Here is a 12,552-nt window from a genome sequence, read left to right on the forward strand (position 1 = left end):
GTCTGTGGGCAATGTAACTCACGCTACAAAAGGCCTCACATATTACCATCCAATTACGCTGTCCTTTGCCAGCTGCGGCCACCTTATTCCCGCCAACCTCTTAACCTCATCCGCCCTCTCACTTTCTGACGCCCCCTGCTACGCTTTCCTTCTTGCAATCCGCTCCGCTACCTTAACGGACCGTCCGTTATCCTGCCTTCACATCATATCTCCTGCCCATACTCATTACTTTCGGTTTTGACTACGATGCCATTACCCCGCGTTTGTTCCCTGGTACATTTTGCTGTTGGTTGGTTGGTTGGTAAACATTTATTAAAACAGTCAAGGGGCCGAAGGCCCAGATCTAGGGGTCGGCCAAGACTCCTTGGAATCTGGCAGCCTCTAGAGCGAGACCGATGAGCGTTCGTTGGTCGTCTAGGGTAGAGCTGCGTAGACGAGCCTCCCAGGTATGTTGTGTGGGTGTTGGCATGTGTTGTCGTGGACAAGTCCAGACCATATGAAGGAGGTCTGCTGGGATATTGCAGTGTTTACACATCGGCACATACCGTTCAGGAAATATATTATGGAATCTTTTGGGATTGGGGAAAGTGTCCGTCTGGAGTTGGCGCCATGTGACGGCCTCTGTCTTTGTAAGTTCTTGGTGCGGACCTGGATAGAGTTGGCGGGAAAGACGATAGTGCTGGAGCAGATCGCGTGAAATGATTATGGTGTCCTTCCTGACCAAGGCGGGCATGTTGGGGGCGGGGTGATAAGCTGCTCGGAAAGTGAGCCCTCGAGCTAGCTCATGTGCTCCCTCATTACCCTTCAGACCCATGTGGGCTGGAGCCCATATCAGTAGGGTCAGGTGTTTAGGAGGATTTGATACGAGTACGCGAAACGCTTCGATTGAACTACGGCCATGAGTAAAATTAAGAATGGCACGCTGTGAGTCACTTATGACTACTCTAGCTTTAGAAGTGGACAGCGCGAGAGCAATAGCTACTTCCTCCGCTGTAGTGATATGTGAAGTGCGTACGGAGCAGGAGGCATGGAGAGATGTTCTCATCTGTGGCAACCGCTGTTGCAGCAGTCCGAGTAGGATGGTCTGCCGCGTCTGTGTAAAGCACGTCAAGTCGGCCAGCATATCGCTGCTGGAGTGACGCGGCCCGAGCTTCTCTGCGATCTTGATGATGAGTTGGATGCATGTTGCGGGGGAGAGGGAGAGTCTTAATGTTGGCCCTGATGGCAGGTGGGAGATTGACCACCGAAGATGGCAGACGGAAGGGAGCGATGCGAAGTCGTTCGAGGATAGAGCGGCCTGCGGAAGTTAGGGAGAGGCGTTGGCGCTGGGCCAGGAGGGCCGCCTCAATGAGCTCGTCAACCGTGTTGGAGACACCAAGGGCGAGGAGCTTGTCGTTGGGAGTAGAGAGAGGAAGACCAAGGGCTGTTTTGACGCCGCTGCGGATAAGGCAATCCAGGCGGTGCTTCTCCGTGAGCGTGAGACGTAAATATGGAGCAGTGTAAGCAATACGACTTACTACAAATGCTTGAAAGAGACGAAGGAGATTCGCCTCCTTCATGCCTGCCCGCTTGTTGGAAACGCGCACATTTTGCTGTCTTCTGCACATTAACGCACCCTCAGTCATTTTCCTTTCTATTGCTCGCTGCGTTGCCCTCTTACCTGCTTCGATTATTCACAGAACATTTTTGATGCAATAATCTGACCGCAAGGTTTTTAATTCTAAACATGCGATGCCTGTCTTTATTTCTTGTGCCGGAATGAAGTTTCGCCCGAAGCAAGGAAGATGGTTTTTACTGCCTTTTGTTGCCCTACCCTGATTCTTCACTTGTGGCTTGAGTTAAGGTAGCCCCGCAATGAGTCGCCCCAAATTTCGTACACAGGCAATGTAGTGCTGTTTAACACCGTATTCTCGCGTGTTCATATGCGGGCACCACAATGAACAGTGGACACGCCACCCAGCTTTGGAAAGTAGAGATTCTTAGCGTACTCATTAGCGCAGGTATTCCACGCAGAAGCTGCTTTGACAAATCACCACATTTTATAAAGAAACCGCAACAGGAAAAATTGCGGTGGAGGCACTTAGATATTTAAGTGCGGGAAGGCGAAAGCCGTTTGCGGCTTATTGCACTGATTTGAATTTGCCGCGCTGCAATTCATTATGGTTAAAGAATGCAGCGCGAAAAGACACGGACAAACGAAGAAGTGAACAGGACTGGAATCGCCAGTCCTGTCCACTTCTTCGTTTGTCCGTGTCTTTTCGCGCTGCATTCTTTAACCATGATCACTGACCAACAAGCCCAAACAGCCACTTTAGTGCAATTCATTTCACGACAGAGGAGAAGAGCGTGGCGAGAGGAAGCGGTGACGTCACGCTGCGCATGCGCAGTGGTCTGGCAGTTGTTGCTTGGCGGCGGATCACACTGCTTCGACGTCCTTTCGTCTGATGTGACGTCACCATCCACTTTTTCTCGTTTATGAGCAATTTTTACCCAAATTATAGATCTTTCGATAATCTGAAGTACTAACTGCGCTTAATTACACATTTTTCATTCTAATTTGCCACAAATCCAGCGTTTTTCCGCCCATTCTGTAATAATTTTCATCATGCTGTGACGACTTCGGTGGATGTGAGGTCACACCGCTCCCGTCGCTATATCGACGTCCGCTCTATATCGGCGCATTTCGTTTTCTTTGTTTTTTAAGCATGAAATGCTTTTAGCTCCCGTTGTCGGCAGTGTGGTGACGTCACGCCGAGACCGAGAGCCATCATCCGGGCACTGAAATCCGCTCATCCGGGCACTGAAATCGACTCATCCGGGCACTGAATTCCAGTCATCCGGGCTCTGAAACGAGAACATCCGGGCACCGTACGAGACTTAACGAGATTAACGGACTCTCTAAGCCCTCCTACGCGACCGGCATGCAAGCGCCGGTTGGTCTCCAAACGAGTCACAAAAAATAACTGCTGCCAGTGCCTTCTCAATGTTTATCAAGATATCAGTCGAGCTGTGTGTTTGATAATGCACGGAATTATAATTTCCGATTTCTAATAACGCGTGCAAAAAGCACATACATGCCACAATATTTAAGCATGAAATGCTTTTGGCTCCCGTTATCGGCAGTGTGGTGACAGTCACGCCAAGACCGAGAGCCAACATCCGGGCACTGAATTCCACTCATCCGGGCACTGAAACGAGAACATCCGGGCACCGTACGAGATTTAACGAGACTCTCTAAGCCCTCCTACAGGACCGGCATACAAGCGCCGGTAGCTTCGCGCCGAACGGGTGGTGGTGTTCCTCCCTTCCTGTACAGCGCGGTTCGGGTGTCCACCGCGATGACAGAGAATTACTGCGTAATTTCCTTTCCTCAAAAAGCGTCGCGTTCAAAGGACGAGGCATCACGCCGAACGGGTGGTGGCGTTCCGCGGACTGCCTGGCAGCGCTACAACACGCTGTCGCGTTCCAGTCCTAAAGGCGAAGCTTAAGCGTCATTAATTAGCAGTTTATTAGTATTTAGTCATTAATCAGTCATTACACACTAATCAGTAATTTGTCATTACTTCGTCATGAATTATGTGTGACGTAATCCAGTGGTAACATAACCAGTGTCACATACGCAAAGTGGTGCTGAAAACGCTTTCGCCTCTACGCACTTTAGACAGTTTCGAACGCGCTGCATATACATTCTTGTCAGGCCTGCGTCTCGTCGTGTCCGCGTGCGCTTCGCATTATGTCCGTAAACATTTCATGCTTACTCTACTCTCGGTTACGGGAGAGGCAGTTTTTTTTATTCGAGGTGTTTGCCATTAGGCATAATGGCAGTGACTATTAATGATGGTTAGTGATCGTTAAGCATGACTTGCACATTTCGTGATACTAGTTAATGTAGGGTTAGTGATAGTTAGCGTGACCTTAACTAGCCCACTTAATCCAATCTTAGTCCAATTAATTTAGTGTTAATTAAGGTACAGGCGCAGTGCATAGTCCCACATGCAACTTCTTAACTACTATTAATTACCAATTAGGCATTAAGTACAATAATATAATCGTGAAATTCCTTTATATCATGTTCCGATGTCTTTCGATTGCACCGATTAAGTATCGATTGGCTATTGATTGGCATATATGCCCATATAAAGCATGCATCCGAAACGCGGACACATTTGATAACACGTCTTGGTCACGCGCCAGTACGAGGCATTACAGGTTTTCGCCTTATAATAAACTTGAGAAAACTATGCCGCTTCCTAAATTAATTCTTGTGCCCTGCGGCTCAACCAACCGAATCACAATTTGTCGGCACATCGCAAATTACGTTCAAAAGCACGCAAGCGTGGCAAATGCTATCTCCTAATCGCCACTTCTGCACATAGAGTTTGTAAACATTACTTAGAGGAAAAGCTGGTGCGAGTTTCTTTGAGGGCACTTAATGCCTCAGGAATGCCGGGAAAATGAGGTTTCGGGTTAGGCCGGAAACGATTCTACCCCTAAATTGGCAGTTGCGCCGCGATGCTCTCCTGTGCCTCCTGTGTGTGCAGATTATTTTAATACCGCGTTTTCAATAGATTTAACGCAAGTGAAAGTTCGGTGTTAGGCTGGTACGGAAACTTTAGCAGCATTTCTTCGAGGTTTGCCACGAAGAGTGCTGAATCCTCGTTTTATGCTCAACAATAGCCAACTTAGTAAAACACGTTGCTGGGGCTAGTTGGTTATACATTTTCTTTTGTTAAAATTTAAGCAGCGCTAACTTTTAGGACAAATGACAGAGGACCAGCGCCCGTCCTGTCATGTCCTCTGTGTATTTGTCCTAAAAGTTAGCGCTGCTTAAATTTTAACGGAAGACAATAGCCAATGTAATGAAGAAATCTCGTGTTCCCTGCATTCCCGCCCATCTTTATTGAGGACGAAGCGTAGCTAGTAGAGCCATTTCTTTAACCTACACCAGCTACACCAGTGTAGCAAATGTCCAATACTTCCAATGAAGCTTCGCTACACTGGTGTACACTGGTGAAGCTTCATTGGAAGTATTGGACATTTGCTACACTGGTGTAGCTGGTGTAGATTAAAGAAATGACCCTAGTGTAGCATGGAGGAAGGAAAGTTTTCCTTCCTCCATGCTGCACAACGAAAGGACTGAAGTCACTGCTGACGCCAGCGCCGCCGCATCTCGGTGACGTCATGGCTGGATCTTTCTCGTCTTCCTTTTTTTTACATAGTTGGCTATATTTAATTGACTAATACAGTCATCAAACTTGGCGTCGGGGTTACATTCTGTCCCCTGTATGTGATGCTACCATTCGATTTCTCCTATCCTGATCAGTCGCTGCGTTATTCGCGGAAGACAGCACTGCACCGGACGTGACCTTGGCCGTGAGTATGAGCCATAAAAGGCTTTCGCCTTAAAAAATCGTCATGCGAGCACGTCTATCTAGACTGTTGAATCTCAGCAAGAAATCTGGAGATACGGATGTATGTTCAGATATAGAAAGGAAAGGACGTATATTTCCACTAAAGACAACCTGCGGTGCCAACTGCCGCTGTGAACTCCATACTCTTTCCTTCAACGTTGGCCTTAACAGCCGTTAGGGTAGCGACGGAAAAGAGGCCACTGCTGACAATTTCACTACTGCCTGTCGTAAGGCGGAGGCCACAACAGCGAGCCGATGGGTGGCTGTAACGCGTGCTTGCCTCGCTAGCGCGTAATTCTGGAAACGGTCGTCCGGCGATCGTAGGTTCCATTCCGCTGAAACAAGTGAGGAGAGACGCACGGCTCATTCGCGTGTGGTACTCGCGGTTTGTCCATCGTGACCTAGTCACACACACGCTGGCGTTGTATAATTCCAGTAGACCACGGACGCACGCATAAACAGCTACGAGATGACATGTGCTGCCGAAAAAGCTTTCTGCTATCAAGACCTGCCGCGGTGGCTCAGTGGTTAAGGCGCTCGCCTACCGAGCCGGAGTACCCGGGTTCGAACCCGACCACGCGGCCACATTTCGATGGAGTCGAAGCGCACAAGGCACCCGTGTGCTGTGCGATGTCAGTGCACGTTAAAGATCCCCAGGTGGTCGAAATTATTTCGGAGAGCAGGCCCGCGAGGCGACGGCGAGGCAGCGCCTCGACGTCCCCACGTGGGAGACCTAAGGCCCCGTCGGCGAAAGCTCTGCAGGACTATGAATAAAGTTGTTACCAACCTCCACTACGGCACCTCTTTCTCTCTCTCTTCTTTCACTCCCACCTTCATCTCTTCCCTTTCGGCGCGGTTCAGGTGTCAGCCGAGATATGTGAGACAGATACAGCTCCATTTCCTTTCCTCAAAAACCAATGTACCAATTTATCGACAAAGGTGCTTCGTCCATTTCGAAGCGGTAGCTTCACTACTAGAGGTATCGGGCCGAGATCGCCGTGCATTGTCGATGACCTTCAAGGCTCAGCCAAGGTCAAACCTTCAGTTTGGAGAACCGCTGGATGGTCAGACCAGTGGGAAACGTTTGGACAGGTCAAGGTCACGGGCATTTCAAGGCCAAGTCAAGTTGAAGTCGGGGATCTCAAGGCCACGTCATGGTCAACTAAAATTTGGTCACGTGATCGCCTTTGCACTCGCCGTGGTGCCTGAACGCGACGTTTAAATGATAGGGCGTTATGTTTCATGCCTCCCTTGGTGGTAATGAGGCGGCTCGTAACCTAGCTCGAGAACTGTCCCGCCGAGCTTGTCGTGCAGCCCACCTGCCCTATACTCCGGCAAGGACAGGTCGTTTTCTTACAAAGAAATCCTGCAGCACTACAGGCTTGCAAGACTCAGATTCCCCCAGCAGATAAAACGCTCTCCAAACAACAGGCCAAAGCCTGGCGTAAACTTCAAACGAACACCTATCCAAATCCCCGATTGTGTAGCTTCTATTCGGAAGGACTCTACTCAGACAAATGCACAAATTGTGATTACAAAGCCGATCTAAATCCTATGATCTGGAACTGCCCGCAGTCCCTACCCGCGAATCAATTCATTACCGACTCTCATAATTGGGAGGCTCTATTGTTCAGCCTTAACCCGGGGACACACATCAAGCTCCTCCAGCTGGCTGAAGACGCCGCCGCTGCCCCTTGGATAGCGGCCGCCGTTTAAGCGGGGGGCGACTACGGGTCGCTCCTCTATATCCGCTGGAAATAAAGTTTCACCAGCACCACCACAACCTTCCACTTCTTCACTCGCGCCTTCACCCCTTCCCTTATGGCGTGCATCGGGCATCGACGGAGAAGTAAGCCTTACCGCGCTGTTCCATTTCCTCAAAACCGATTTTCGCCGCGGTGGCTAACGTGGTTAGGGGCGCTCGTCCACTGAGCCGAAGTGCCCGAGTTCGAGCCCGACCGCGGAGGCCACGTTCCGATAGAGGTGAAAGGCGAAATTGTTCCGTAGCTTTTCACAACGGCACCTCTTCTTTCACTCCCACCTTCCTCTCTTCCCTCACGGCTCGCTTGAGGTGTCCACCAATATAGGAGTTATTGCTCCATTTCCCCTTGGCAAAAACCACTACATTCCAGCGCACAGCACACGGGCCTATAGTATTTCGCCTCCATCAAATCGTACCGCCGCGGTCGGGATCGAACCCGCGTCTTTCGGGTCAATAGCCGAGCACCACAACCTTTGAGCCACCGCGGTGGCTCCCGGAATTGCATTACTGCGTTTAAGTCCGCCCGGTACCGGGAAATCTTAATGACGACAGAAGCAAGACGTACACTGCTGGCTGCGGGATGCGAGGCGGGACGACCCGCCGCGGTCGGAGTTGATCCTAGCTAACGATTCGAACCAAGGGTCTGAATTCCACTCGCCCACTGAAACGCCAGTTTTAGTTCTAGTAGCTCTTGCGGAGACTAATTCGCCACGAGATTGCTTCGGGCTGATCAGATTGGGCTTCCGTCGCGCGGATGCTGTGTGAAAGTTACTCACTTTTTCGACGCCCGGTAACGTAGCTTCTCCTGGCTGTCCTAGCGCTGGAGCGCGGCCACCCGACACATTTCTTCTTTGTCCCCCACTTCTAACACACGGTCCGCTACCGACGACACCTGTCAGGCTATGAGCAGAGGCATGGGAGAAGTGAAGAGCACGTGGCAAGGTGTTCGCGTGACACTGGTATCACGCGCCCACGAGTCAAAAGCACACTCTGGCGGCCGTTTCCTGGTGCTGGTATTCTTTGGCGTGGCAAAAGAAATAATATGAGTGGAGGAAATGACCAGCAGCTATTTCATGCTTGGTGGAAACGAAACTGCTGGCTCTTAGAAAAGGAAAGGAGCAGCAGGCACTCGCCCAACTGTGCCGCCGTGAGAGAAGGGGTAACAAAGGGAGCCATAATACCCGGGTTCGAACCCGTCCACGGCTGCCGCGTTTCGGTGGAGGCGAAATGGAAAAGGCGCCCGAGTGCTGTGCGATGTCAGGGAACGTTAAAGATTCCCAGGTGGTCGAAATTATTCCGGAGACCTCCACTACGGAACCTATTTCTTCTTTCACTCCCACCTTCCGGCCTTTCCCCTGAGGGCGCGGGTCAGGTGTCCAGTACCACATAAATACTGAACAGACACTAACAAGTAGACAGAAGACAAATGCAAACAGACGCCCTAATCCGAACTGTGTCGCTAAATCCATTGGCGGAATAAATTTTCTCTCTTGCTTTTGCGGGAAAACAACATATGATATGGACTGTAGGCACCCCACACCTCCCGAGGGCATGCTGCCAGGTCACTCACAGGGTGCTTTGGACCTGCTAAGGACCACCGAGTACCAGGACACGGAAGTCAAGGCCATCGAGTGTGCCGGCCGAGCCAGAAGTCCACACATCACCCAAACCGCCTGCCCCTTTCCCCTCAATAAAGTTTATTCCACATCATCGAATAGTGAGAACTACTGCACCATTTCCTTTCCTCAAAAACCGCCAATTTTTAAGAAGAGTGTAAATGAATGAAGAGAGAAAGAAGCGTCGTATTGGGGGGGCTAGGGGATGATTTCGGCCTCCTGGGGCTCTTTAATGTGCATTTACATCGCGCAGCGCTTCGCTGCCATACGAACCACTGCCAGCGACCACAGCCGTGTTAAGATCCCCCTGACTCTGGCTCAGCCAATGCCTCTCTTCCACAGCATAACGACGTATTCAGTGAACCTTCGCGCTGGCTTTATCGAGGGAGTCTTTGTCAAAAATGATCAAGCAGACGCTTGCGTCAGCTTTGCACTTGTTTGGCTATCAGGATTAAAAAAAATGCCGATATTACGTTACTTCCTAATGCGAAATTTGAGCGCAGTGCATCAGCTGTTTCAGCTTTTCGATAGATTGAGGCAAATAATTCGAGCAAGACATGCATGTACAGCCTTGGTCAAAAGTCCTAAGGCCACAGCGTTCACCTGTAGCGAAATGAATGTCCCTGTAATGCTCCGTGTAGCGAATCATGTAAAACACAAGTCAAGTAGGAATCTCCTCCACATCCAGAAGAAACCTTCTGCTAGCATTTCAAGGTCCTTCGGCCTTTAATGGTGCCGCAGTGGCTCTATTATGAGTCTGAAGCGAGAAGCCTTTGGCCTTAAGACTTTTGACCAAGGCTGTACAATTACAGACAACTTATTTTTCACACATAATCCTTCTTCTAGAAACACTCCACTAACAGTTTTTTTAAGCGGTGTTGATTGCCTCAGGACACAAAACGATATGTAATGATAGATGAGGATGCCTAAATAAATGAGAAAAAAATTGGCCGTGGTTGGACCAATGGCCATCCCGAGTAGAATTACAGAAGAAACGGCGCGGCAATCGCAGTGGCGGCGGCATCTCAGGAGCAACTTTGACTGTCTAAAGTGCGTAGAGGCAAAGCGTTTTCCGCACCACTCTGACTGCCTATGTGGAACTGGTGACGCCACCACTGGATGACGTCACACACAATTAATGACTATTTACTAATTAAATGATAATTAATGACGCTTAAGCTTCGCCTCTAGGAGTGGAACGCGACAGCGTGTTGTAGCGTGCCAGGGCGTCCACGGAACGCCACTACCCGTTCAGCGCGATGCCTTGCCCTTTGAACGAAACGCTTTTCGAGGAAAGGAAATGGCGCAGTAATTCTCTGTCATCTCGGTGGACACCTGAACCGGACCGAACAGGAAGGGACGAAGTCGGAGTGAAAAAAGAAAGAGAAAGAGGGGCCGTAATGAAGAAAATGAAAATTGTATTTGAGGAAAGGAAATTACGCAGGAACTGTCTCACACTCGCTCCTCGCGCACGCGCAAATGGGGCTCTCCGGGGCTCCGCGAAATCGCTCACACTTGGCGTAGTGTTGCTTCCGCAACGAAAGGTTCGCTGATCCAATGAAACCGAGCAGTGAACAATGGTGACGTCCTCGTTTTCAAGCGGTGTATGAAGCACAACACTCGGGCGACAGATCCGCTGCCGCCAGGTGCCGAATTCTTGTCGGCTTCAGCGCCGGACAAACCCACAGCAGGTGGTGAATGTCGGCCTCAAGATTTCGGTTCTTGCAGACTGTACACCCGGGGCGGGGATATACACCTTCGAATTGCGGCCACTTTCATGTCACGGCTGGAGTTAGGGCAACCCCGACCCGGATCTTCCGAAGCGCAACCTCCTCTGCACGGGTAAGACCACTTCACTTCACTTCACTTTATTCACCTTAAAGACCCCTTTCAGGGGGTATTACATAAGGGGTGGGTTAGTATATTCAACAATAATAAATACATGTCATTGCAGTATGATACAAGTGGTTACAGCAGATAAGAATGAGGATGGGCACGTGATGGCGGTAACATCGGCGGGGAGGGCATTCCAGTCAACAATGATGCGGGGAAAAAAGAAACCTGAAAAAGTTGCAGTGCGCGATAGAGGCTGGGCGATCTGAAACGGGTGTGCAGTGCGGTGAGATATGCGGGTCGGATGAGAAATGTAAGGTGTTTGATTCAGAGTGCTATGGAAAAATTTGTGGAGCAAACACATGCAGGCGACGCGACGGCGAGTTTCAAGGCTTTCGAGACCAGAATTATTCTTTAGAGATGAAACGCTGATCGTATATGAATATGCAGAATGAACGAAGCGAATGGCGCGGTTTTGAACTGATTCGAGTGCATATGTTAGGTATATTTCGTGTGGATTCCAGATGGAACTGGCGTACTCGAGTTTAGGTCTAATAAGGGTTTTGTAAGCTAGAAGTTTCACGTGTTGCGGTGCATGACGAAGATGACGTTTTAGGAATCCTAGAGATCTGTTAGCAGATGATATGATTGTGGTAATGTGTGTTCGCCAAAAAAGATCGCTACAGAGTGTTACACCGAGGTACTTGAACGATTGGACGCTTTCTATAGATGAGTTGGCAGCTGTATAGGAGATAATAAGGGGGTTGCGTTGACGGTGAAATGAGACGAGTTTGCATTTTTTAGCGTTTAGTGTCATTAGCCAGAGGTCACACCATTCATGGACGCGGTTGAGGTCATTTTGAAGAGCCACTTGATCAGAAATGTTAGTAACGGTACGATAAATTACACAGTCGTCGGCGAATATGCGAATTTTACACGATACTTGGGCGCCAGATCGTTAATATATATTAAGAATAAAAGCGGGCCGAGCACAGATCCCTGAGGAACGCCGGATGTTATAGGGAGAGTGCTTGAGTTGGGATTGTTAATAGAAACAAACAGAACGGTTAGCTAGGAATTCTTTAATCCAGTCTAGAATATTAGGGTGCAAATTTAAGAAGAATAGTTTAAGTAATAGGCGTTGGTGTGGTACCTTGTCAAAAGCCTTCGCGAAATCTAAAAATAATGCATCGGTCTGTAGGTTACGGTCGAGGTTAGCATGCAGATCGAAAGTGAAGATTGCCAATTGGGTCTCGCAGGAGAGTCCCCTACGAAACCCGTGCTGAGCTGGATGAAAAAAGTTGTTAGAATCTAGGAAGTTTATGACATGGGAATAGATGACATGTTCCATGATTTTGCAAGGCACGCTGGTTAAGGAGATGGGGCGGTAATTCAGTGGAGAGTCCTTTAGACCTGATTTGTGGACCGGAATGACCCTTCAAACCTTCCAGTCATCCGGTAGCATTCCTGCTGAAAGCGATTGCGAATACAATAATGAAAGATATATGGCTGAAATGTGTTTTGTCTTTTTCAGTATTTTTGAGTTGATTTCGTCCACTCCAGCAGCTGATGAAAGTTTTATTCTCTCAATATGGTTAGTTATGCCTTGCACTGTGATGTCAAGGGGTGGCATTGTTGGTAGTGCTATAGTAGGCGGAGTGGGTAGTGATGAGTTTGTTTCGTCTGTGAGACGGACGCAAAAGCGCGGTTAAATATTTCAGCACCTTCATCATCAGTGGAATCCTCACCCGCGACGTTTGTAATAAGTGTGTTGCATGATGCTTGGTGGTTTATTATTTCCCAAAACCACCTCTTAGGGTTATTGGTTAGGGTTTTTGGCAGATCTTTTTGAAAAAAGGCACGTTTGGCGGAGCGAACTGCAGCATAATATGTTTATTCAGCTCTATAGTAGCGTTCCCATGCATCGGCA

At 49.2% G+C, this 12,552-nt stretch overlaps 1 protein-coding gene across 1 annotated transcript in view; it reads right to left on the reverse strand.

The window, feature by feature from the left end:
- LOC149344541 (uncharacterized) overlaps positions 1 to 8,082 on the reverse strand; it is a 29,024-nt gene extending 20,942 nt beyond the window's left edge. The window contains exon 1 of the mRNA XM_089542633.1: positions 7,950 to 8,082. The gene's annotated coding sequence lies outside the window, so the exon portion shown is untranslated. The remainder of the gene's footprint in view (positions 1 to 7,949) is intronic.
- Between the last annotated feature and the right edge of the window lie 4,470 nt (positions 8,083 to 12,552).

Source organism: Amblyomma mixtum, chromosome 5 (assembly GCF_055824585.1).
Source record: "Amblyomma mixtum isolate Tamu chromosome 5, ASM5582458v1, whole genome shotgun sequence".
NCBI classification, from domain to species: Eukaryota; Metazoa; Arthropoda; class Arachnida; order Ixodida; family Ixodidae; genus Amblyomma; species Amblyomma mixtum.